We start from the raw sequence: 27902 nt of genomic DNA on the forward strand, positions 1-27902 counted from the left end.
GATCATATGAATAAACGCAGAGAAACCATTTGACAAGATCCAGCACCCATTTATGATGAAAACTCTCACCAAAATGGGTATAGAAGGAACCTTCGTCAAGATAGTCAAAGCCAATTACCACAAGCAGTATCCTCAATGGGGACAATTTAAGGGCCTTCCCTCTAATATCAAGGACAAATCACATATGCCCACTATCAGCACTTCTGTTCAATATAGTATTGCAAGTGGTTGCAATAGTGATTAGGCAAGAAAAAGACATTCAGGTCATCCATATAAGAAAGGAAGAAATCAAACTCTCACTATTGGCAGATGATATGATACTATATTTCAAGAACCCCAAAGCCTCTACCAAGAAACTTCTAGAAACAAAAGATTTGTACAGTAAAGTCACAGGCTATAAAATCAATACCCCAAAGTCTATGGCTTTTCTATACGCAAGTAATGAGAGAGAAGAAAGTGACATGAAAAAAATAATCCTGTTCACGATCATGCCTCGAAAATCAAGTACTTGGAGTCAGCTTAAATAAGGAGGTGAAGGATTCTTGGGAAAAAGATGATGGGAGGCATCACCATCCCCAACCTCAAACTTTACTACAAAGCAGTAACAATTAAAACAGCATGGTACTGGAACAAAGGCAGAGCCGTAGACCAATGGAACAGGGTGGAATATCCCTACACACAACCCCAAATGTATGACCATCTAATCTTTGATAAGGGAGCAAGAGATGTGAAGTGGAGCAAGGAAAGCCTCTTTAACAAATGGTGTTGGCACAACTGGACAACCACATGCAAAAAAATGGGTTTAGACCTTGACCTGACACCATGCACAAAAGTCAGATCAAAATGGATTAAAGACCTCAACATTAGACCACAAACCATAAGGTACATTGAAGACAATGTCGGCGAAACCCTCCACGATATTGAAGATAAAGGTATCTTCAAAGGTGGCACGGAACTAAGCAATCTAGTAAAAACAGAGATCAACAAATGGGACTACATTAAACTAAAAAGCTTCTGCACCGCAAGAGATACATTGACCAGAATCCAAAGACTATCCACAGAATGGGAAAGGATATTTACACAATACCCATCAGATAAGGGGTTGATATCAATGGTATATAAAGCACTGGTTGAACTCTACAAGAAGAAAACATCCAACCCCATCAAAAAATGGGGCGAAGAAATGAACAGAAACTTTACCAAGGAAGAAATACGAATGGCCAAAAGGCACATGAAAAAGTGCTCTGCATCACTAATCATCAGAGAGATGCAGATCAAAACAACCATGAGATACCACCTCACACCACAGAGACTAGCACACATCCAAAAGAACAAAAGCAACCGCTGTTGGAGAGGATGTGGGGAGAAAGGGACCCTTCTTCACTGCTGGTGGGAATGCCGACTGGTTCAGCCCTTCTGGAAAACAATTTGGACGATTCTCAAAAAATTAGATATTGAATTCCCATTTGACCCAGCAATACTACTGCTGGGAATATATCCCAGAGAGGCAAAAAAGTACAATCGAAACAACATCTGCACATGTATGTTCATCGCAGCACTGTTTACAATAGCCAGAATCTGGAAAAAACCCGAATGCCCCAGAACGGATGACTGGTTGAGGAAACTTTGGTACATCTATACAATGGAATACTATGCAGCTGTTAGAAAAAAGGAGGTCAAGAATTTTGTAGTTAAGTGGATGGGCATGAAAAGTTTCATGCTGAGTGAAATGAGTCAGAAAGAGAGAGACAGACATAGAAAGATTGCACTCATCTATGGTATATAGAATAACAGAGTGGGAGACTATCACCCAAGAACTGTAGAAATAAGTACCAGGAGGTTGACTCCATGGCTTCGAGGCTGGCCTCACGTTCCGGGGAAAGGTCAACTCAGAGAAGCGATCACCAACTACATTGTAGTCGAAGGCCATGTGGGGGAAGGGAGTTGCGGGCTGAATGAGGGCTAGAGACTGAGCACAGGGGCCACTGAACACCTTTATTGCAAACCACAACAGCTAATTAGAGAGAGAGAACAGAAGGGAATGCCTTGCCACAGTGGCAGGGTGGGGTGGGGGGGAGATGGGATTGGGGAGGGTGGGAGGGATGCTGGGTTTACGGGTGGTGGAGAATGGGCACTGGTGAAGGGATGGGTTCCCGAACTTTGCATGAGGGAAGTATAAGCACAAAAGTGTATAAATCTGTAACTGTACCCTCACGGTGATTCTCTAATTAAAAATAAATAAAATTAAAAAAAAATAAGGAGGTGAAGGACCTGTACAGAGAAAACTATAAAACATTACTTCACGAAATAAAAGAGGACACGAGGAAATGGAAACACTTCCCCTGCTCATGCATTGTGAGAATTAACATTGTCAAAATGACAGTACTCCCCAAAGCATTATACAGATTCAATGTGATCTCTATAAGGATACCCATGACATTCTTCAAGGAAGTGGACCTATCATCATTATCATCAACATCATCATCATCATCAACATCATCATCATCATCATCATCATCGTCATCATCCCGTTGATCGTCTAATTTCTCGAGTGGTCTCAGTAACGTCTCTACTTGTCCTAGCCCTGAGATTTTAGAAGCCTCTCAAAAGTAGACCTAATACTCCTGAAAATCATATGGAACAACAAGCATCCACGAATAGCTAAAGCAACTATGGGGAAAAAAGAAGTTTGGAGTCATCACCTTACCCAACCTCAAACTCTATTACAAAACGGTAATAATTGAAACAACATGGAATTGGAACAGAGGCAGAACAGTAGACCAATGGAATAGGGTTGAATATCCAGACACACGTCCTCAAATATATGACCATCTAATCTTTGATAAAGGAACAAGAAATGTGAAGTGGAGCAAGGAAAGCCTCTTCAGAAAATGGTGCTGTCAAAACTGGACAGCTACATGCAAAAAAATGGGCTCAGACCTCTACCTAATACCTTGCACAAAAGTCAGATCAAAGTGGATTAAAGACCACAACACCAGACCAGAATACATAAGGTACATTGAAGACAAGGTCGGCAAAACACTCCAATACATTGAAGCTAGAGCTATCTTCAAAGATGACTCAGCAATGACCAGGCAAGTGGAAACAGAGATAAACAAATGGAATATCTTAAAATCAGAAGCTTCTGTACCTCTAAAGAAACAATGATCAGATAAACCGCTAGCAAGACTCACAAAGAAAGAGAGATAGAAAACCCTAATAAACCGAATCAGAAATGAAAAGGGGGACATCACAACAGAAACCGAGGAGCTTCAAAAGATAATCAGAGACAACTTTGAAAGTCTGTATGCCACAAAACTAGAGAACCTAAAAGAAATGGACGAATTCCTTGATTCCTACAATCTCCCAAGACTGAACAAAGAAGACTTGAAATACCTGAATAGGCCCATAAATATCAAGGAAATCGAAACTGTAATCAAAAGTCTCCCCAAAAACAAAAGCCCAGGTCCAGATGGTTTCACTGGTGAATTCTTCCAAACATTTAAAGAAGACCTGTTGCCAGTTCTCCCCAAGCTTTTCCAGGAAGTTGAAAAGACAGGAACCCTCCCGAACAGTTTCTATGAGGCACATATCTCCCTAATACCAAAAGCAAACAAAGACACCACTAACAAAGAAAACTATAGATCAATATCCCTGATGAACACCGATGCGAAGATCCTCAACAAAATATTAGCAAATAGGATCCAACAACTCATCAAATAGATCATACACCATGACCAAGTGGGATTCATCCCGGGGATGCAAGGATGTTTTAACATTCGGAAATCAATCAACATAATCCATCATATTAACAAAAGTAAAGATCATATCAATAGATGCAGAGAAAGCATTTGACAAGATCCAACATCCGTTCATGATAAAAACTCTCACCAAAGTGGGTTTTGGAGGAACTTTCCTCAAGATAGCCAAAGCCATCTACCACGAACCCATGGCAAGCATTATCATCAATGGGGAAAAACTAAGGGCCTTTCCTCTGAGATCGGGGATAAGACAAGGATACCCACTCTCACCCCTTCTCTTCAATATAGTACTGGAAGTACTAGCAATAGCCATTAGGCAAGAAAAAGATATTAGGGGGATTCAGATAGGAAAGGAAGAAATCAAGCTCTCACTATTTGCAGACGGCATGATACTATATCTAGAGAAGCCTAAAAACTCTTGTAAAAAACTCTTAGACACAATTGACCTGTGCAGTAAAGCCGCAGGCTATAAAATCAATGCCCAAAATTCCATGGCCTTCCTATACGCAAACAATGAGACAGAGGAAAGGGACATGAAAAAAGCAATCCCGTTCACAATCGTGCCCCAGAAAATAAAATATCTTGGAATCAGCTTAACTAAAGAAGTAAAGGACCTCTACAAAGAAAACTATAAAACGCTACTCCATGAAATAAAAGAGGACATGAGGAAATGGAAACATATACCCTGCTCCTGGATAGGAAGAATCAACATTGTCAAAATGGCAATACTCCCCAAAGCATTATACAGATTTAGCGCGATCCCTATAAGGATACCCATGATATTCTTCAAAGAAATGGATCAAGCAATCCTGAAATTTATATGGAACAATAAACGCCCACGGATAGCTAAAATAATTCTTGGAAAAAGATGATGGGAGGCATCACTCTCCCCAACCTTAAACTTTACTACAAAGCGGTAACAATTAAAACAACATGGTACTTTAATAAAGGCAGAGCCGCAGACCAATGGAACACAGTAGAATATCCCTAAAACACAAAAGAATGGACTTAGACCTTGACCTGACACCATGCACAAAAATCAGATCAAAATGGATTAAAGACCTCAACATCAGACCACAATCCATAAGGTACCTCGAAGACAAGGTCGGCAAAACCCTCCACGATATTGAAGACAAAGGTATCTTCAAAGATGACACGGAACAAAGCAATCTAGTAGAAACAGAGATCAACAAATGGGACTATATTAAACTAAAAAGCTTCTGCACCGCAAAAGACACAGTGACCAGAATTCAAAGGGAATCTACAGAATGGGAAAGGATATTCACCCAGTACCCATCCGATAAAGGATTAATAACAAGTGTATATAAAGTACTGGTTGACCTCTACAAAAAGAAAAGACCCAACCACATCAAAAAATGGGGCGAAGAAATGAACAGAAACTTTCTCAAGGAAGAATTACGAATGGCTAAAAGGCATATGAAAAAATGCTCTTCATCACTAATCATCAGGGAGATGCAGATCAAAACAACTATGAGATACCATCTCACACCACAGAGACTGGCTCACATCCCAAAGAACAAAAACAACCGCTGTTGGCGTGGATACGGGGAGAAAGGAACCCTCCTACACTGCTGGTGGGAATGTCCACTGGTTCAGCCCTTCTGGAAAACAATATGGTTGATTTTCAAAAAATTAGAAATTGAGCTTCCATTTGACCCGGCTAAAGTAATTTTCAAAGAAATAGACAATAATTTATTGTGCTGAGGTAACAAAGAATAACCGCTCAGGGAGGAGGCCACGTCCACTTTGAGACCACGCCCGCTAAGATACAGGCCACGCCTCCAGTATCTTCCTGTTAAAGACCTCAGGCGGCTGGAAGCGGGGGACGGGAGGGCGTGGCCGAGGGTCTGTGACGGTACCTGGGAGGGCGGGCCGCAGTTAGGGAGCCCTCCTGAGACGGGGGGGGGGGGTGGGGGCGCAGGACATGGAGTACGGCGGCTGCAGGGTCTCGGGGACTCTGGGCGGCGGGAAGCCGGGGACGGGAGTTAATTTTTCCTTTGATTTTTCTCTGACATAACTGTCCCTTTATAGTTCGTTGTTTAGCTTCCAAATATTTGAGTTTTTCCCAGTTTTCTATTAGATCTTAATTTCCACAATGAAGGGATTGTAATTTGAGAGGATATTTCATATGATTTCTATTTTATTGATCTTATATATGTGTGCTTTAAGATAGTGACCAATCTTAAAGAATGAGTCATGTGCACTGTATATATATAGGCAATCTTTGGCTAATATTAACAGAAGAGCCCTGTTAAAATATTTTAATCCCTCAGCCAAGGCAGCAGAGATAAAGAAGGGAACACCTAGTAGAGAATGTTGGGAGGACCCACTTGGGCTGAAAGCTGCATGCTGAATGTAGACTATAGGCTGAACATGATGGGCACTCAATACCTCTATTGCAAACTACAACATCCAACAGGAGAGAGAAGGAAAGGGAATTCCCTGCTGTAGAGGCAGGATGGGGTGGTGGGGGTTTGGATGGATGTGGTGGGAGGGATACTGGGAACACTGGTAGAGGAGAATGGGCACTGGTGGAGAGATGTAAACAAAATGCAAACATAAAATTTCATAAGTTTGTAACTGTACCTCACGGTGATTCACTAATAAAAATTTTAAAAAATATTTTTATTACACTTCTACCTTTTCTTCATTTAGGTTATATGTTTGTTTTTAAATGAATCTACTTATTTTATATAGTTCTGATAAGGTACTATTAAAATTGCTTGTTACTATTGTGATAGTAGTGGAACCAGCAGAGGAACCCAGGTGTGTGGGACCCAGGATGAGATCTCCAAGCCTGCTCTGATTGGGACTGGGCCTTCTCCACCCAGACCCCCCATTTTTCAGTAGCTTGGCAGCCATACCCACAAACTACCCCTGGTGCCATGTAATCCCACCAATGGCCAACATCCAGAGACTATAAGACCAAGATCCTGAAAGAGAGCGATGTAGAGTCTCTTGCCCCCCACACCTGGCTGTTTTTACTGGGGCCCCTTAGAGGGGATGGGTTGCCTTTCCCTCCCCGCCCCAAGCAGAGACTTTACAGTTGAAGACCTCCAGAACTCAGGCACAGCCATGCTCAAGGCCACTCTCCACACATTAGAATGAGCCTCACGCATGAAGGGACCGGCAGAGGAACCCAGGTGTGCGGGACCCGGGGCTGATATCTCCAAGCCTGCTCAGATTGAGACTGGGCCTTCTCCACCCAGACCCCCCATTTTCCAGTATCTTGGCAGCCACACCCACAAACTGCCCCTGGCGCCCTGTAATCCCACCAGTGGCCAACATCCAGAGAATATAAAACCAAGCTCCCAGAAGCTAATAGCCTTGTTCTTCCTCTTGGAGAACCTGACAAGCTACCGAGAGTCTATTGCCCCCCATGGGAGACCCTTGCAAGACGCCCATGGTGTATTCATATCTCAAATACAGTAAAAGATATATAGATACCTCTCGGAGAGCTTGTCAAGCTACTGAGAGTATCCCACCCACACGGCAGAGCCTGGCAAGCTACCCGTGGCATATTCGATATGCCAAAAACAGTAACAATAGGTCTCATTCCCCTGACCCTGAAAGAGCTTCCAATCGTTGGGAAAGACGAGTAAGGAGAGGCTGCTAAAATCTCAGGGCTGAGTGTAATAGAGACGTTAGTGGTGACCACTCGAGTAAATAGATGAACAACGGGATGACAGTGATTACTGTTGTGATACCTCAGGTTCGATAACTATTACAGATATCTTAGTTCTCCCTCATTATGTACATATATGACATGATGCTAAGTTTTCATGATGTATTATTCCCTTTGTGATAACTAAAGTAAAATTATTCCTGGGCTTGTGAGTTATTGCAAATTGTGTGAATTATTTGCGTACCAAATGCAGAAGCTTAAGTAGATAGAGTTCGTTTTATAATTAACTAGGTGGGTCATGATCTCTTCCCAATTTCCAAGCCTCCCCTTTGCCTCAGGTACAATGTCACTAATCCTGTTTGTCAATGGGTCCAGTGTACAATGTCCTAATTCTGCCTACTGTCTGCTCACATCCAGTGTATTATGGTTGGCTATTGTCCCTACACTGTTCTGTATTCAGCGTATGCTTTTGTACTTTGAGTTCTGCAGCCAGAACCCTTACTTGCATATAGATCCTCTTTCTCATCTTGCTGCTCTATAAGCGGTTGTTGAGCCCCTCAATGACTGTACCCCAGCAGCTACCTGTCATTTTGGCTTTTCTTATTTTCCAGTTATGTCAGTGTGCATATGTGTGAGATCCCTGTGCTGTCCCACCATCTGTATGTCTGTGGTCAAATAAAGGTGAGAGTGAGAAGTTGGCTGGCAAGGGCCTTCCTTTTATATGTTATCTGTTATTCTTTCATTTGGGGGACTGTTACCCACACCCAGCTATCCCACTATCTATTTTACTAGAAAACATTTTGGTGGGCCATACTTAAAGTTGTCAATTAAATTAGTTTCCTTGGTGCTCCACCTTTCCAATTGGGTTATATAATTTTATTATTATATATCTACCAGAACTATATTTTGTAATTTTTTAGTTTGAAGTAGACTATGTTTTCCAGTCTTTTTTATTAACTAAAATATTTTTAAAGAACAGTTATAAACAAAGTTATTGATATTTGAATCTTTTTATCTTTTTATCTTTTTACTTTTTTATTAGAGAATCACTGTGACATACAGTTAAAAACTTATGAACTTTTGTGTTTGCATTTTACTCATACAGTGATCATTTAACCATCCCTCGATCAGTGCCCATTCACCTCCACAAATGGTCCCAGTATCCCTCTCACCACCACCACCTCTCTGTGGCAGGGAATTCCCCTTTGTTCTCTCTCCTTTGGGGTGTTGTAGTTTGCAATAGAGGTATTGAGTGGCCATCATGTTCGGTATACAGTCTACTTTCAGCTCGCATCTTCCAACCCGAATGGGTCCTCCCGACATCATCTACCTGATGTTCCCTTCTCTATCTAAGCTGCCCTTTCCCTTAGCATGTGAGGCCAGTTCCCAAGCTGTGAGGCAGACCTCCTAGTCCTTATCTCTACAACTCTTGGGTGTTAGTCTCCCACTATGCTAATTTATATTCCACAGATGAGTGCAATCTTTCTATGTCTGTCCCTCTCTTTCTGACTCATTTTACTTAACATGATACCTTGCATGTTGATCCACTTATGTACAAATTCCATGACTTCATCCTTTCCAACAGCTGCATAGTATTCCATTGTGTAGATGTACTAAAGTTTCTTTAACCAGTCATCTGTTTTTGGGCACTCTGTTTTTTTACAGATTTTGGCTATTGTAAATAGTGCTGTAATGAACATAGAAATGCAGATGTCATTTCTACTACACCTTTTTGCCTCACCAGGATATATTCCCAGGAATTGCTGGGTCAATGGGATCTCAAATTCTAATTTTTTGAGAATCGTCCATATTGTTTTCCAAAATGGCTGAACCAGTCGGCATTCCCACCAGCAGTGAAGGAAAGTCCCTTTCTCCCCGCATCCATGCCAACAGCGTTTGTTTTGTTCTTTTGGATGTGGGCCAGTCTCTGTGGTCTGAAATGATAGCTCATTGTTGTTTTGATCTGCATATCTCTTATGATTAGTGACGTAGAGCATTTTCTCATGCGTCTTTTAGCCATTCGAATTTCTTCTTTGAGAAAATTTCTGTTTATTTCTATCCCCCACTTTTTGATGGGGTTGTTAGTTTTCTTCTTGTAGAGTTCAACCAGTGCCTTGCACATCCTTGATATCAAGCCCTTATCAGATGTGTATTGGGTGAATATCCTTTCCCATTCTGTAGACTGTCTTTGTATTTTGGTTACTGTTTGTTTGGAGGTGCAGAAGTTTCTTAGTTTAAAGTAGTCCCATTTGTTTATCTCTGTTTTCAGTTGCTTGGCTATTGGCTATCTTTGAAAATACCTTTAGTTTCAATGTCGTGGAGGGTTTTGCCAACCTTGTTTTCCATGTACCTTATGGATTCTGGTTGATGTTGAGATCTTTAATCCACTTTGACCTGACTTTTGTACAAGGCCTTAAGTAGATATCTAAGCCCATTTTTTGCATGTTGCTGTCCAGTTTTTCCAGCACCATTTGTTGAAGAGGCTTTCCTTGTTCTAATTCACATTTTTTGCTCCCTTATCAAAGATTAGATGAACACATATTTGAGGGGGTGTGTCAGGATATTCAACCCTGTTCCATTGGTCTGTGGCTCTACCTTTGTTCCAGTACCCTGCTGTTTTAATTATTACCATGAAACAGGAATCTGTATGGTATTGGTCAATGGTAGTTACCTTTTAATTTTCCCCTTCTAGAACACGTCCTTCCTCTCAGATGTTCCTCTAATCCTTAGGTGAGGACTAAGATGGTGTTTTCAGAGAATGTGCTCTTCTACATTGGGCTTTGCACGGGTACTTGTATTTATTGGTGTTTGGGTGAAATTAGGATAGACTACTGGCTTATTATCTTACTGTTCTTTGGATAATTAGGATGTTACTCACACACATAGGTAATAAAGGCTGAGATGTAACAACAGATTGCCTGGTGCTGGAAAATAACTGCGGCCGACCCCCAAAGAGGCCACGCCCACTCTCCTAGACCACACCCCTGATGATTAGGCCACGCCCCTTTCCCCACAATAAAACACCTGTGCTGGAAGAGAGAACGGCTGTGGTGCTTGGGGTCGTCGTGCCGGCCACTAGGGCGGCAGTCTGGAGGGGGGGTATCAGGCTGGGGTCTGATATTTGAATCTTAGGGATAAAATATTTCAAAACCAATCCAACTACCCATGTTAATTTTCTTCCACCAGTGTTTCCATGGCCACAGCAGCCTGTATATTCAGGATTTAGTCCTGGCTTTGTTCTAAGTGATCAGTGTCCCTATGTGCTCAAGGGACCATATGGATGATGGGGATTACATTACCCACTGTACTATCGCTTCAGCATCACTGGCCCATTATTTTAAGCCTCTCGTTAGTTTGATTGTTCAGATGTGTCTCTAACAAGCAAAGGAATGCTGGGTTCAATTCATTGATCCACCCAGCCACCTGTTCTTTTTAATGGTTATTTCAAACCATTGCTATTTAATGAAAGTATTAAATGTTGATAGTAATATGTTACCATCTTTCCAATGAATTGTGCACTGAGTTTAATCTATTTCTTTAGCCTTTTATTTTAGTCAATTTCATTATTTTTGGGTTCCCCTGATTGAGGAAACACCTGCTATCTCCCTCTAAAACCCCAAACACACCTCTAAATACCCATAATGCTGATGCTGGCCTCTTGCATGAAGGGCTCCAACACTGTTCACACCCCCTTATTCCTGAGTCATCTATGAACTGTTCCTGGGTTCCCTGGACCAAGGAAGCCCCAGCACCCTGCCTCTCAAACTACAAACCACATGAATATATTACATTCCATATGAAAATTCCACTCCTTCAGCCCCACCAGCTCTAAGGGTTATCATAAAGGCATTTCTACACATGCCTCTATAATATCCCAGCTATACAAAGGGAACCAGGATATTAACTTGCATCACTAGTGAAGTAGCATCTTAAGGTAACAGAAATTCCTAGATTGACAGAGTATAGAGTAAATTCTTGATGAAAATTAATCTATCAAACTCTTATATATTTGGAAATCTGAAATTCAAATTGAAGCACCCACAAATCTTAAGGAAAATTAGTGAAACATAAGGAAATAACATGCTCTGGAAGAAGGGGCAGAAGTTCCAGCATATCATCAAACTCAAATAAAGTCTCAAGCTGCATCAATTAGGAATTCAGATCAATAGTTAAGGCAATAGGCATGGAAACAAAGCAATCAATGGAAGAAAAATCTAACCAACTCAAATATGAACTGACAAATGGTATCAGAGTCCATACAAATGAAATTGAAGGATATATAAAACCAAGCCAAAGCAAGCCAAAGCCAAATTAATTCAACATGTGGAGGGCCATATCTGTGATATTGAAGTAAAAATATTAGCCATCTCCAATAAAGAAGTGACAATAAAAACAGTAGTAAACAAATGTAAGAGATTGTAAACTTCGAGATGATAATAGAAAGAGGAAAAACTTTTTTTACATTTTATTGAATCATCATGAGATAGTTACAAGTTTTCATATTTGTGTTATAATCACACACTGATCAAACACCCATCCCTCCACCAGTGTACATTCCCAACCACCCAAATCCCTGGTATATCCCCCCTTTCCCACTCTCTCTGCCTCCATGGAAGACAATATTCCCAATAATCTCTCTCTACTTTTGGGTGTTATGGCTTGCAATACAGACACTGAGAGGTCATCATGTTTGGTCCATTACCTACTTTTGGCACACATCTCCCATCCCGACTGATTCCTCCAGCCATCATTTTCTTAGTGAAACCTTCTCTATTCCATCTGCCTTCTCGCCTACACTCATGAAGCAGGCTTCAAGCTGTGGGACAATCCTACTGGCCCTTGTATCTACTGTCCTTGGGTGTCAGCCTCATGTGACGTTATTCTATACTCCACAAATGAGTGCAGTCCTTCTATATCTATCCCTTTCTTTCTGACTTATTTCACTTAGCATGATACTCTACATGGCTATCCATTTATAAGCAAATTTCGTGACTTTATCTCTCCTACCTCCACTACCCAGGCACCACCATGCTCCAGGCCGCTTCCCATACACGTGGGCCGAACCTCACGCATGAGTGAAGCCCCACAGAACCAGGTAAAGCAGATCTTTGCGACCTTGGACTTTAGGCTCAACGAGACCCAGAAACAAGATCCTCTCTCTGCCTCCTCCAATCTCTGGCAGCCCCTCCCCCAGGGATCAAACCCAGACAACACACCCTACTGGAGACAGATAAATACCTCACCTGAAGGCCTCCACTACTTCCACTACCCAGCCACCACCACAATCCAGGCCGCTTTCCATACGACACTTATACCCATTTTCCATAGTTTTCGCACCATATTTGATGGGCTTCAAATATGGTGTAAATCATGGGAACACCTGTAAGGGAGATTAGAAGCAGCCCTAAAAGCCTTCATCCCTCTCAGAGAGCCGGGCAAGCAACCGAGTATACCCCACCCACACAGCAGAGCATGGCAAGCTACCAGTGGCATATTCAATATACCAAAAACAGTAACAACAATAGGCCTCATCTGCCTGACACAGAAAGGGTCCCCAATACAGCAGTGTTAAGAAAGATGAACAAGGAGAGGCTGATAAAATCTGAGGGACGAACTAGACTGCAAAAACGAATAAAGACTAAAATGACTGTATTTTCAAGGCATGTATGCTGGCATCGGAAGCATCTATCGAGGACCTGATGGTGCAAGCACAGAAATCAAGCATGAAATCTTTGATCTGACCGAAACGTGAAGGTATGAATCACATCATGCCATTTTTGATACTGGAGAAGAACGGTTCCTCGGAACATGCGACAACAGAGGCATCGGTGGTGTTGGTGTCCTTGTCAACACGAACTTGGCCATGAGCATCGATTCATTTGAATGCCTAACAACCCGAATCGGACGATTACGCTTGAATAGATGTGGCTCACTGCTGGCAGTATCTATCTTCATCGTCTACACACCAACATCCAACTACAATGAAGAAGAAATTTCAAGTTCTACATGGAGCTGTAGAAGTTTTATAAAGAAGACCACACCTTCTACAAGATCATTGTTGGTGATTTTAGTGCCAAGATAGGATTGAGAAGGTCGCCAAATAACTCCACATTGGGTCCTATGGCATCGAATGGAACGAACAGGGTGAGAGACTGTCTGAGTTCATCATGTCAAGCAAGACCATCCATGGTAACTCACAGTTCCAGAAGGCCAAATCTAAACGTTGGACATGGGAGTCTCCCGTTGGACAGTTCCACAACGAAATTGACCACATCATATTCAATTGAATGTTTTGCCTGACTGATGTCGCTGTTGTCCCAAAATTCCAAACGGGATCAGACCACCATCTTCTTCATGCAAAATTCTACTTCACAGAGAGGGGAGAAAGGACTGCAAAGTTTAAGTTTAAGAAGAGAACTCCCAGAATAACCACAAACTGGGTGCTCGTTGGCACTATTGCAGCAATGTGGAAAGATGCCATCATTGACATCATTGACGACGAATACGATAGACTGGTTCAACACTTCCATGAATGCACGCGGAATGCCGAGAGTGAGAAAGCCACAAACAGACGCCTGTCATTTGAAACTCTTGAGCTCATTTGGAACGTGGTTTGGCATGCGCTTCAGGCAACCACAAGCTAACATCTGAGCTTGCAAAGCTATGCAGAGAAGCAATAAAGGAAGACCTCAAAAAGATAAGAGCAGCAGTGTTGGCCAATGTGGCAGAAGCCAGGAAAAGTATTCACAACGCTTGCCTGTCTTTGCCAACTACAAGACCAAGATAACTGCGCTCCGACATCCTGATGGATTTATCTCATCTTCCAGAAGGGCAATGGAGAGGATTATTCATGACTTCTACTCAGATCTCTTCGACAGCCACATCCACCTGCCCACATACCAAATTCCGCAGGGTTGCTCCCAACGTTCTCCTTTCTAAAATCCAACACACCATTTCGTCGGTAAAGATGCGTACAACACCCTGTTCAGACAAGGTCAGACTGGAACACCTGAAGAAACTGCCGCCAGTACTCATCAATACCCTGGCTTGGCTCTTCACAGGCTACCTGACGTATGCAAGTTTCCATCCCAATGGAAAACCAGAAGGACCATTCTGTTGTACAAGAAGGAGACATCCATAACATCGGCAACTATCACCCAATCTGCCTTTTGTCCAATGTCTATAAGTTGTTCACTCTAGTCATCCTGAATAGAATAGGCAGTACACAAGACGAAGTCAACTACGCAAGCAAGCCGGGTTCCAAAAAGGATTCAGTATGATCGACCATATCACACAGTGACCAAGCTCGTTGGAGTTTTGTGACAGTTCAAGATGCCGCTTTGTCTAATGTTCATCGATTTTAAAAAGGCCTTAGATTCTGTTGAGACTGAAGTGGTCATCAAAGCTCTAGCCAAACAGGGCATTCAAACTCAGTACGTCAAGATCCTCCGTGAGCTGTATTATTGATTCACCACCAGGATCTCACCATTCTACAAGGAAGTGATCATTGACATAGAGAGGGGTTTGGCAGGGTGATACCATTTCACCGAAACTCTTTAATGCCACCCTCGAGAATGTCATGTGACAACTGGAATGAGAAGGAATGGGAGTGAAGATAGACATCTGGCAACTACAGCACCTCTGCTTTGCTGATGACATTGTTCTCATAACACGAAACATTAGCCAAGCAGCACAAATGCTGGCCAACTTCGACCATGAGTGTGGAAAGGTTGGACTGCAGCTGAATCTCAGGAAAACAATGGTCATGAAAAACGAGCTACTACCTGACGTTCCATTTTCTCTCAGTGGAATGAACATCTCCGAATGCAGCAGCTATATACCTGGGTTGAGAATTCAACATGAGGAATGACTTGGTGCCAGAACTGTTAAGGAGGAAGAAAGCAGTGTAGAATGCCTTCAAGAGCGTTGAAGAAGTGGTTAGTTGGATGAAGAACCTCTGGATCCAGGCACATCTTTTCAACTCCACCCTTCTTCCTGCACTAACATATGCCTCAGAGACCTGGGCCCTGTGAGAACAGGATAAGCACATTCTTCCGGTATCCCAAAGAGGAAAGAGGAAAGAGATATGCTTGGAGTTCATGTTTCACTGAAGAAAGAATCTGGAGTTCCGACCTCCGTCAATGGTCAAGCATCAGGGACGCTGTCTCATTTGCCAAGGCATCGAAAATCAGATGTGCCGGACACATAATGCGATTCACAGACAACCGCTGGACTAGAAGTGTTACTGACTGGATTCCACAGTATGTCAAAAGACCACGTGGCCACCCGCCAATGAGTTGGTCAGACTTCTTCGTCAAAATATTGAATGAACGGTTTGAGGCTCTTCCTGTTCCTGGAGCGAGCAGTATCATTGGGCTACAGTAGTACGCGCCAGGACAAATGGAGACATTACTGGCACCCACTCAAGCAAATTGAAGATCATAGGGATGACAAGTGATACATGTATATCTCTCCTAACAGTTACATAGTATTCCATTGTGTAGATATACCAAAGTTTCTTTAACCATTAATCTGTTCTAGGGCACTTGGTTTGTTTCCAGATTTTGACTATCAAAAGAGGAAAAGCTTTTGAATCACAGGAATAGAAAAAAGAGAGTAAAAAGGGAATGGAAAAAAATGTCTGGTGATAGAAACTGTAACCAAGAACTTTCCTGATCTGTTGAGAGAGCCTCCTTCAAGAGGCCCAATGAGTACCAAATGAAACAGACTGCAACAAAGCTATTCAAGATGCATAGTAACCAAATTGGTAAAATCAGCAAACAAGGACAGACTATGTAGAGCAGCAAGAGAAAGGAAAATACCTCAAATATAATAGAAAAAAAACAGAAGAATCACAACAGAACTCTCATATAGCATCTTATAAGCCAGAAAAGAGTGCAACAACATATTCAAAGTGCTGACTGATAAAATCTTCCAGGCTAGAGTCCATTTCACTGAAAAGATATCATTTAGTGTGAGCTCAAAGTGTGACCACAAACTATCTCCCACTCCAGCCAGCCCACGGCAATGGGTGAATGAAGGAGGGAATGAGGGCCACCAGCCTGGTTGCTGATCAGTCACTGTTTATTCCAGTTTCACGAGCCACTTATTCTAATCTAACTGACCCCCTAATTCCAGTCTTGAGGCGTTAGTTATAGAGAAACCATGAAGGGTTAGGGATAGCAATAACACATAACCATGGTTGCACAATCAACAGATGTCAAGCCCTTCCTTCTGGGGATGCTCTTTTAGGACAAAATCTTGTCCTGTTAGGAGATCCACTAAAAGGTGGAATTCCATTTAGAGAGTATATTTCTCCTTTCCTTAGTCCATATCCATTTAAACTGTCATCTTAAATTTACTTCTTAATAATATTTGTATTAATTTTGTTTGGACACAGTAAGAGATATATTAGGCTTAAATGGTGGCTCTTCCTGGGGACATCTCACTATATATCCCAGGCTACACTCCTCAGACCATGTTGGTCTTTCCTAACCTCAGCAGTGTCCTTATTTACTTACCTTCTAAAGAAAGTAACTTATTTGGGTCTGTTATGAAAGAAGGTAACCCTTCTTTTAGGGTCAGGACAGAGTTTATCCATGATCATGCTCTTAATCATTATAAGTTTTATGGTGCTTGGATTGTCCTTTTCGTTGCCAGAGTAGCTTACAGATTTCCCTTTTCCAATGCCTGGGTAGCTTATGGTTTGCCCTGGGTTCATCCGAATCCCTCTTCGGGATTCTTCTTTTGGAGTGTTAGGAACTAAGGGCAACTGAGGCTTATGTAGAGTAAATAAGGCAGATGCTCAGAATTAAATATTATTTGGAGTCAATTAACTCCCAAGTTAAAAAAGCATGGCATTAATTATTTTCTTATGTCTATACAAAAAGGACATTGCTCTAAAGTAAACTATGCAAAGGACATAAAGGAAATAGAAAAGCAATATTCAACTTGCATATACAAAAACCAGAGTCCTCAGGAGAATCTGACTTTACAAATCACAGGATCTGATTTATGGATATAAGTGATTAATGTACAGGAGAAAAAGTGCAAAAGGTAGTTAAAGATAAAAACAGAGGAAAGGGGGTGACTTGGGAGCACTGTGATGGGTGTTGCTCAATAAACGTAAATTCCCTGGAGCTGGAGACAAAGGACAAATCAATGATAACCAAAAATTTAGAACTGGGGAAGGGATAAGATCCTTTTCAGGCAAATAAGAGCATGTAGCATTTGTGACAACTAAAACAATCCTCCAAGATTACTGAAAAGCCATCAATAGAAAACGTGTTACTGCTGAACAGATCTGTATCAAAAAGAAAATCAAGGAAGAAATTAAAATTCCTTGAAACTAATGAAAATGAACACATAAGCTTTTAGGTAATACATATCAAAAGCTGCAATAATAGGTAAATTTATAACAAAGTAGGTGAACAATTAGAAGAGAAAGTCCAAATCAACAACTGAAACACAAATCTCAAAAATCTGGAACAACAACTGGAGCCAAAATGTAATGAAAGGAGAAAATTGAGAGCAGAAATTAACAACATGGGAACCAAGAAAGCAATTTAAAGGATCAATGATACCAGCGGACTGGAGCGATAGCACAGCGGGTAGGGTTTTTGCTTTCCACGTGGCTGATCCAGATTCGAGTCCTCTGTCCCTCTCGAAGAGCCTGGCTAGCTACCGAGACTGTCCTGCCCACACGGCAGAGCCTGGCAAGCTATCCATGGTGCATTCGAATGCCAAAAACAGTAACATGAAGTCTCACAATGGAGACATTATTGGTGCCCTCTAGAGCAAATCGATGAACAACGGAAGGCGACAATGATACCAGTAGTTATTTTCTGTGAAATAATAAACAAGACAAAAAAGCTTTTATCTAGACTCAAGAGGAAAAAAGAACAGATTTTTTAAAGTTTTTAAGAATTTATTTTTAATTTTTATATAATTTATTGATTTTTTTAATTAGTGAGTCACAGTGAGGGTACAGTTACAGATTCACACATTTTTGTGCTTGTTTTACCCTCATGCAATGTTCGAGAGCCCATCCCTCCACCAGTGTCCATTCTCCACCACTTATTAACCCAGTATCCCTCCCACCCCCCTATCCTTTCCCCCACACCCCACTCGGCCTCTGTGGCAGAGCATTCCAATTTGTTCTCTCTCTCTCCTTTTGGGTGTTGTGGTTTGCAATAGGGGTATTGAGTGGCCATCATGTACAGTCTCTAGTCTACTTTCAGCGTGCATCTCCCTCCCCGCTCGGGATTTCCAATCACATTTTACTTGGTGTTCCCTTCTCTATCTGGGATGACTTTCCCCCAGCATGTGAGGCTAGCTTCCAAGCCATGGAGCCAACCTCCTGGTATTATAAACTACTATTCTTGGGTATTAGTCTCCTACTCTGCCATTTTATATTCCACAGATGAGTGCAATCTTTCTATGTCTGTCCCTCTCTTTCTGGCTCATTATACTTAGCATGATACTTTCCATGTTGATACACTTATATGCAAAGTTCATGACTTCATTTTTTCTAAAAGCTGCATATTATTCTATTGTATGGATGTACCAAAGTTTCTTTAATCAGTCATCTGTTCTTGGGCTCTCAAGTTTTTTTCCAGATTCTGGCTACTGTAAACAGTGCTGCGATGAACATATAAGTGCAGATGTCATTTCGACTGTACTTCTTTGCCTCTCCAGGATATATTCCCAGAAGTGGTATTTCTGGATCAAATGGAAGCTCAATTTCTAATTTTTTGTGAAGTGTCCATATTGTTTTCCAAAGGGGCTGTACCAGTCGGCATTCCTACTAGCAGTGTAGAAGGGTCCCTTTCTCTCCACATCCTCTCCAACAGCGGTTGCTTTTGTTCTTTTGGATGTGTGCCATTCTCTGTGGTGTGAGGTGGTATTTTATAGTTGTTTTTATCTGCATCTCCCTGAGGATTAGTGATGCAGAGCATTTTTTCATGTACCTTTTAGCCATTTGTATCTCTTTCTTGGAAAAGTTTCTAGAACAGAAAATATTTAAATAAATCGCATCAGAGATGAAAGAAGACATATTGCAGATGATCCTTTAGAAATTCAAAAATATACTTAGAGATTACTATAAATAACTTCATACTCTTATGCTGAAAAACCTAGAATAGATACATAGATTCTTGGTATCATTTAATCTCCCATGGTAAACAAAGAAGATGTAGCTAGCTTAAACAGGCAAAACACAAATGAAAAATTGAAAGAGTAATTAAGAATTACTCAAAGAACAAATGTCCATCCAGATGTTTTCTTTGGGTATCTATCAAACCTTCAAAGACTTACTGTGTCTATTCCTAAATTGATTCCAAAATATTGAAGACCAGTAACTCTTCCTAAAATTTTCTATGGAACGCTTTGTGTAATACACAAAGCAATAAGTGACAGTTCCAGAAAAGAAAAATTTAGACGAATCTCGGTGATTATTATTAATGCGAAAATTATTAACAAAATGTTAGGTAACGAATCCAATAATATATAAAATATATTAAAAATATATTTGTATAATATAAAAATATATTTAAATTCCTCTTATCATAAAAACACAAAAATAGGGGTTTATATAACCTTCCTCAATATAGTCAGAGCCATCTATAACAAGCCCACAGCCACTATCATTCTTTTTTTTCTTTTTTTTGGGGTCACACCCAGCGGTGCACAGGGGTCACTCATGCACTCAGGAATCACCCCTGGCGGTGCTCAGGGGACCATATGGGATGATGGGATTTGAACCCGGGTTGGCCGCGTGCAAGGCAAACGCCCTACCCGCTGTACTATCGCTCCAGCCCCAGCCACTATCATTCTTTTTTTTTTTTTGCTTTTTGGGTCACACCCAGCGATGCTCAGGGGTTACTCCTGGCTCTGCACTCAGGAATTACTCCTGGCAGTGCCTGGGGGACCATATGGGATGCCGGGGATCGAACCCGGGTCGGCCGCGTGCAAGGCAAACGCCCTACCCGCTGTGCTATCGCTCCGGCCCCGCCACTATCATTCTTAATGATGAAAAACTTAACTGAGGTCAGGTACATGACAAGGATATCCATGCTCTCCACTTATATTCAATATAGTGCCAGAAGTTCTTGCTACAGAAATCAAGCAAGAAAAAATCAAATATTGGAAAATAAAAACTCAAATCATCACTATATACAGATGACATGATGATATATATAGAAGACCCTGAAGTGTACACAGAAGAGCTCCTAGACAGAATAAACCAATACAGCCAATAGCTGGCTTTAGTTAATACACAAAAACCAATCACAAATAGAAAGAAGAAATGATAGGAGAAAGTTATTAATGAGTCTATCCTATTTAAGATTATATTCAAAACGGACAAGAAAGATAGTACAATGGGTCAGGCATTTGCCTTGCTTGCAGCCCACCTGAGTTATATCTCTGACACTCCATATGGTATACTTGGTCCACCAGGAATGCTCCTGAGCATAGAGCCAGGAGTAAGGCCTGAGAACCACTGTGTGTCTCAGTGCCCCTCCAGATCCCCTATAAAATTGTATCAAGTATCTAGCAATCAATTTCATAAATGATATGGGAGATGAGATCTATACCATGATTACTTTAAATCACTCAAGAACAGATAAAGAACATTAGGAAATGGAAAAATATCCCATGCTCATGGATTGGAAGAATCTATATTATAAAAATGACTATCCTACCTAAGGTATTATAGAAATTCGAGGCATCCCCTCCAAATTCAAAGATTCTTCAAGAGCCTAGAAAAGTCAATAATAGTGTTTGTATGAAAATAGAGAGGTCACTAGTAGGCAAAGGCATACTGAAAGATGAGAAATTGGGAGGTATTTTATTACCTAATTTGGACCTGCACATAAAGCTATAGTAATAAAAACTTTATAGTACTGGAGTAAAGATAGGCCTTTTGGTCAGAATCAAATACCCAAGGACAAAACCTCATATATACAGGCAATTAATTTTGATAATGGAGCTATGAGCTTAAAATAGAGAAAAACTAGAAAAATGGAACTTGGAAAACTATATAACTGCATGTAAGAAATTAATGGTGGATCAACAAATCAAAGACCTTAAATACAACTGGACACAATAAAGAACATTAAGAAAATATAGGCAGAATGCTACAAGATTTGGACCTCAAGGACATTTTCAATGAACTAATACCACCTGCAAAAGCAACAAAATCAAATTTAAACAAATAGAACTACATTAAGTTGAAGAGCTTCTGCATGGCAAAAGTAGCATGGGCAAAAAATAAAAGACAGCTAATTGAATGGGACAAATATTCAAATTCAGAAAAACAGATGAAATATTGATATTTACGATATATGAAACACAAATATCATCAAAAATTTAAAAACGCTATCAGAAAAATAGGAGAAGCAATGAACAGACACTTTTTAGAGGAAGACAGGAGACTGGTCAAAGGCACATGGAAAATGCTCAGCATTTATTTATTTAGGAAACCAAATCAGGATGACATCTCACATCAGTGCGAATGGCACATAACAAAAAATATAGGAAAAAATCTATTTTGGTGGGGATTTGATTAAAAGGGAACTTTCCTCCACTGCTTGTGGGAAACTTTTTTGATTCAACCCATGTAGAAAATTGATTCCTCAGTAAATTTAGAATTGAACTGCCATATTGCCATATGAATAAGCAATTCTAATTTTGGGCATCTAAACCCAGGACAGTAAAACATTCATTCAAAAGCACATAAGGACATATGGGCACCATTCTTCATTGCTGCACTTAGTACAATAGCAAAAATATGGAATTAACCTACGTTCCAATGCCAGATGAATAGATTATGAATTTGTGGTATACAGAATCAGATATTATGCAACTGTAAGGAAAAATTCATGCAATTTGGAACTGGAAGATATCATTTTGTATTAAGTAAGCCAGAAGAAGAAAGACAAACTCAATTATCTGTGGTATATAGAATAACAAGATGATGGAATGTAATGTAGTAAAGCAATGATGTTTTGATCACCCTTGACCCCTAATTTTTGGAGGAGAATTCCAGAGAAAGAAAGAAATCAAGGGAGGAACTAAGAAGATAAGAAAAGGAGTACTGGGCAAATAGGCTTCCTTTATACTGGTAATTTGAGAAAGTGGTTTAGCTATGTATAGGAAACACAGACTCAAAGCTGAAAACATGATATCTAAGTTGCAACCACCTGTAATTTATAATATGCCTGTCATAGTCGCAGAGATAGGTGGAGAATATTTGTTGGATGGAAGTTGACAAATGTGTTGAAATATTATATGCCTAAAGCTCAATATCAATAACTTTGTTAATCATATTTCTTTAATGTTATAAAAATCAATTGATTATTTTTTGCATAAATCATGAAGTGTCCATGCTTTTCTTTAGCTATTGCTTTTTATTGAATTTTTTTTCATTGTGCCTTCTAACTTGAATGACTGGAATGATAGCACAGCGGGTAGGGCATTTACCTTGTTTGTGGCCGACCCAGGTTCGATTTCTCAATCCATTTCAGAAAGCCCAGCAAGCGACCAAAAGTATCCCACCCACCAAAAGGCAAGGTTGCCCGCTTTAGCCACTCCTATTGAATATAGTGCTGGGAGTCTTGGCCATAGGAGTTAGACCAGAAAAAGATATCAAGGGCATCCATACAGTAAAGGAAGAGGTCAATTTATCACTATTTGCAGACGATATGATACTATACTTACAAAACCCTAAAGACTCTACAAAAATGCTCCTAGAAACAATAGGTCTATATAGTAAAGTGGCAGGCTACAAAATCAACACCTAAAAGTCCATGGCTTTCTTATATACAAATAATGAAAGAGAAGAAAGAGACATTAAAGAAACAATCCAGTTCACAATAGTAACTCAGAAAATCAAGTATCTTGGAATCAGCTTAAAAAAAGAGGTTAAAGACATATACAATGAAAATTGCAAAACGCTACTTAAGAAATAAAAGAGGACACTAGGAAATGGAAACACATCCCCTGCACATGTATAGGGAGAATTAACATTATCAAAATGGCAATACTGCCCAAAGCACTGCACAAATTTAATGCGGTCCCTATCAGGATACCCATGACATCTTTCAAAGAAATAGACAAAACTCTCCTGAAATTTACATGTAACAAAAAAAAAAACTCCACGATTAGCTAAAGCAATCTTTGGAAAAAGGAAGATGGTTGGTGTTACCTTCCCTAACTTCAAATTCTACTACAAAGCAGTAGTAATTAAAACAGCATGGAATTGAGATAAGAGCACACCTGCAGACTAATGGAACAGAGTTTTAATATATCCTGTCACAGACCCCCAAATATATGGCCACTTAATCTTTGACAAAGGACCAAGAAAAGCAAAGTAGAACAAGGAAAGCCTCTTCAACAAGTGGTGCTGGGAAAACTGGATATCTAATTGCAAAAAAAATGAACTCTGACCTCTGTCTAATGCCAGGCACAAAAGTCAGATCAAAATGGATTAAAGATCTGAATATCACACATGAATCTATAAGGTACATAGAAGAAAATGTAGGCAGAACTCTCCATGACATTGAAGCTAAAAGCATATTTTCTTTTTTTGGGGGGGGTCACACCCGGCGATGCACAGGGGTCACTCCTGGCTCATGCACTCAGGAATTACTCCTGGCGGTGCTCGGGGGACCATATGGGATGCTGGGATTCGAACCCGGGTTGGCCGCGTGCAAGGCAAACGCCCTACCCGCTGTGCTATTGCTCCAGCCCTGAAGCTAAAAGCATCTTTAAGGATGAGACAGCACTCACCATGCAAGTGGAAGCAAACATAAACAAATAGGACTACACCAAACCGAGAAGCTTTTGTACTTCAAAAGAAACAGTGAAGACAGAATGGGAAAGGATATTTACACAATACCCATCAGATAAGGGGTTGATATCAATGGTATATAAAGCACTGGTTGAACTCTACAAGAAGAAAACATCCAACCCCATCAAAAAATGGGGCGAAGAAATGAACAGAAACTTTACCAAGGAAGAAATACGAATGGCCAAAAGGCACATGAAAAAGTGCTCTGCATCACTAATCATCAGAGAGATGCAGATCAAAACAACCATGAGATACCACCTCACACCACAGAGACTAGCACACATCCAAAAGAACAAAAGCAACCGCTGTTGGAGAGGATGTGGGGAGAAAGGGACCCTTCTTCACTGCTGGTGGGAATGCCGACTGGTTCAGCCCTTCTGGAAATCAATTTGGACGATTCTCAAAAAATTAGATATTGAATTCCCATTTGACCCAGCAATACACTGCTGGGAATATATCCCAGAGAGGCAAAAAAGTACAATCGAAACAACATCTGCACATGTATGTTCATCGCAGCACTGTTTACAATAGCCAGAATCTGGAAAAAACCCGAATGCCCCAGAACGGATGACTGGTTGAGGAAACTTTGGTACATCTATACAATGGAATACTATGCAGCGGTTAGAAAAAAGGAGGTCAAGAATTTTGTAGTAAAGTGGATGGGCATGAAAAGTTTCATGCTGAGTGAAATGAGTCAGAAAGAGAGAGACAGACATAGAAAGATTGCACTCATCTATGGTATATAGAATAACAGAGTGGGAGACTAACACCCAAGAACTGTAGAAATAAATACCAGGAGGTTGACTCCATGGCTTCTAGGCTGGCCTCGCATTCCGGGGAAAGGGCAACTCAGAGAAGGGATCACCAACTAAATTGTAGTCGAAGGCCATGTGGGGGAAGGGAGTTGCGGGCTGAATGAGGGCTAGAGACTGAGCACGGCGGCCACTCAACACCTTTATTGCAAACCACAACAGCTAATTAGAGAGAGAGAACAGAAGGGAATGCCCTGCCACAGTGGCAGGGTGGGGTGGGGGGGAGATGGGATTGGGGAGGGTGGGAGGGACGCTGGGTTTACGGGTGGTGGAGAATGGGCACTGGTGAAGGGATGGGTTCCCGAACTTTGTATGAGGGAAGTATAAGCACAAAAGTGTATAAATCTGTAACTGTACCCTCACGGTGATTCTCTAATTAAAAATAAATAAATTTAAAAAAAATGCATTATAAAAAAAGAAACAGTGAAGAAAATACAGAAAGAGCCCAGAGAATGGGAAATAATATTTACCCAATACTCATCTGATAAGGGATTAATATCCAGGATATGCAAGACACTAATAGAATTGTCATGATCATGATTATGAAATCCCGTTAATCGTCGAGTTGCTCCAGCGGTCTCAGTAACCTCTGTACTCGTCCTATCCCTGAGGCTTTAGAAGGCTCTCTCTTCTCGGCCTTCCCAATGATGCTACATTGGAGGCTCTTTCAGGGTCAGGGGAATGAGATTCAGCTAGTTACTGGCTTTCGCATATGGATACACCATGGGAAGCTTGCGAGGCTGTCCCATGTGGGCAGGAAGCTCCCAGTAGCTTGCTATACTCTCCCAGAGGGAAAAGTAGGTAAAAAGATATCAGATATTGTGCGGTCGCAAAGCAGCCGCGTGCTTCTGGGAGATTGCTTTCAAGTCTCTGGATGTTGGCCGTTGATGGGATTACACACACCTGGGTTCCTCTGCCGATACCTTCATGCACGATGCTTGTCCGAACGTGTGGAGAGGGGCCTTGGGCATGGCTGTGGCTAGGTTCTGGTGGTCTTTGGCTGCCAGGAGCTCTGCTTGGGGCGGAGAGGGAAGCTGGAGCACATCCCTTATGAGGGGCCCCGGGGAAGACATGCGGTTAGGCATGCGGGCAAGAGACTCTCTGTCTCTATACAATAGAATTGTATAAGAAAAAAACCCTCCAATCCCATCAAAAAATGGGGAGAAGAAATGAACAGAAGTTTCTTCAAAAAAGAAATACAAATGGCCAAAAGGCACATGAAAAAATGCTCCACATCGCTAGTCATCAGGGAGATGCAAATAAAAACAACAATGAGATATCATCTCAAATCACAGAGACTGGCACACATGCAAAAGAACAAAATCACCAGTGCTGTTGTGGATGTGGGGAAAATGGGATGCTCCTTCACTGTTCGTGGGAATGTTGACTTGTCCAGCCTTTCTGGAAAACAATATGGACAGTCCTTCAAAAACTAGAAATTGAGCTTCCATATAACCCCACAATATGATTTCTGGGAATATATCCCAAGGATGCAAAAAGTCACAGTAGAAATGACATCTGTACCTATATATCCATTGCAGCACTGTTCACAATAGCCAAAATCTGGAAACAACCCCAGTGCCCTAAAACAGATGACTGGTTAAAGAAACTTTGGTGCCTCTGCACACTGGAATACTATGCAGCTGTTAGGAGAGATGAAGTCATGAAATTTGCTTATAATTGGATACATCGAGAGTATCATGCTAATTGAAATGATACAGAAAGAGAGGGACAGATATAGAAGGACTGCACTCATTTGTGGAATATAGAATAACATCACATGAGGCTGACACCCAGGGACAGTAGGTACAAGGGCCAAGAGGATTGCTCCATAGCTGGAAGTCTGCTTCATGAGTGGAGGGGAGAAAGTAGTTAGTATAGAGAAGGGATCACTAAGAAAATGATGGCTGGAGAAACCAGTTGGGATGGGAAATGCATGCCGAAAGTAGAAAATGGACCAAACATGATGACCTCTAAGTGTCTGTGTTGCAAGACATAATGCCCAAACATAGAGGGAGATTATGGGGAATATTGTCTGCCATGGAGGCAGGGGGAGGGTGGGGAAAGGGGGTATACCCGAGATATTGGTGGTGAGGAATGTGCACTGCTGTAGGGATGGGTGTTTGATCATTGAAACCCAACATGAAAGCGTGTAACTATCTCACGATGGTTCAATAAAATTAAAAAAAGAAACAAAGAAAACAAAAGTATCCCGCCCAAATGGCACAGTTGGCAAGCTACCCATGGCATATTCAGTATGCCAGAAACAGTAACAACAAGTCTCACAATGGACACATTACTGGTTTCCGCTCAAGCAAATTGGTGGACAGTGGGACAACAGTGCTACAGTGCGACAACTTGAATGATAATGTTGATGTCTAAATTATTCTTGCTTGAATGCCTTGCTATGTTGTACCTTTACATCCTTGCCTTTAGGTTTTCAGTTGTGAAAACTAAATTTCAAAGATAATTCTTTTGTAAGAAATGGTTTTCTTTGCTCTTGCTTCTCTAAATAATTATATTTTTAACATTAGCTCATACCATCTTACAATGTGTCTTGTTGGTTTTCCATATAGCAAGAGTTTGAGTTTTTCTCCAATTTAAATTTCTTTTATTTCTATTTGCTCAATTTATTGATATTTTATGTGCCTTTTGGCTACTCTAATTTCTTCTTTGTGGAAGTTCCTGTTTATTTTTCTCCTTTTTTTGTTGGGGTTGGTTGTGTTTCTCTTGTAAAGTTCTGCCAGTGCCTTGTTTATTTTTTTATATTAAGTCATTGTCAGATGTGTATTGTGTGAATGGTTTTTCCTATTTCATGACCTATCTTAATA

This window comes from Sorex araneus, chromosome X (assembly GCF_027595985.1).
Source record: "Sorex araneus isolate mSorAra2 chromosome X, mSorAra2.pri, whole genome shotgun sequence".
NCBI classification, from domain to species: domain Eukaryota; kingdom Metazoa; phylum Chordata; class Mammalia; order Eulipotyphla; family Soricidae; genus Sorex; species Sorex araneus.